Source organism: Mesoplodon densirostris, chromosome 1 (assembly GCF_025265405.1).
Source record: "Mesoplodon densirostris isolate mMesDen1 chromosome 1, mMesDen1 primary haplotype, whole genome shotgun sequence".
Classification (NCBI taxonomy): domain Eukaryota; kingdom Metazoa; phylum Chordata; class Mammalia; order Artiodactyla; family Ziphiidae; genus Mesoplodon; species Mesoplodon densirostris.
Genome location: NC_082661.1, coordinates 86,788,425 through 86,789,479, shown reverse-complemented (window position 1 = coordinate 86,789,479; position 1,055 = coordinate 86,788,425).

The following is a 1,055-nucleotide window of genomic DNA, read 5'->3' as shown; positions in this document are numbered from 1 at the left end:
TACTGATAAAACGCTAGGAAGACAAGAGAAAAATTCAAGGTTCTAAATAGGTAATATTTATGGAGAGAATATGTCATATAAGGATTAATCTGAACAAATGAAGCAGGTTTAGGCTAGATAATCTAAGTTTACATTAACAAAAATCAAAATTTTCCTTTGTAACACCAAGAGTTTTCAGATTCACATCAGATTCTATCAGAATGAAAGCTGTTTTCCCAAAATAATTTCAGTGGTTCATTTACAATTTATTATCTAGAAAAACTGGCTTTATTCCTTTTAAATGACTCAAAATAATGCAATATTTTCCTTCAATAGAGCATAAGATTTTTGAGAAGTTATTCTCAGGGAACAAGAACGACCTACGTTTCTCATTACCTTGCACGTACAGATTTTGAATTTTACAGGGTAGTGATTCATATTTGATCTAGTTTTATAATAGAATCTGATTTGGCACAATGGATTAAATGTTAATACATTTGTTTCATAAATGCTGGAGAGGGTGTGGAGAAAAGGGAACCCTCTTGCACTGTTGGTGGGAATGTAAATTGATACAGCCACTATGGAGAACAGTATGGAGGTTCCTTAAAAAACTAAAAACAGGGGCTTCCCTGGCGGCGCAGTGGTTGAGAATCTGCCTGCCAATGCAGGGGACACGGGTTCAAGCCCTGGTCTGGGAAGATCCCACATGCTGCGGAGCAACTGGGCCCGTGAGCCACAACTACTGAGCCTATGCGTCTGGAGCCTGTGCTCCGCAACAAGAGAGGCTGCAATAGTGAGAGGCCCGCACACTGCGATGAAGAGTGGCCCCCGCTTGCTGCAACTAGAGAAAGCCCTCGCACAGAAACGGACACACAACACAGCCAAAAATAAATAAATAAATTTATATTAAAAAAAAAAAACTAAAAATAGAACTACCATATGACCCAGCAATCCCACTACTGGGCATATACCCTGAGAAAACCATAATTCAAAAAAAGGCATGTACCACAGTGTTCACTGCAGCACTATTTACAATAGCCAGGACATGGAAGCAACCTAAGTGTCCATCGACAGAG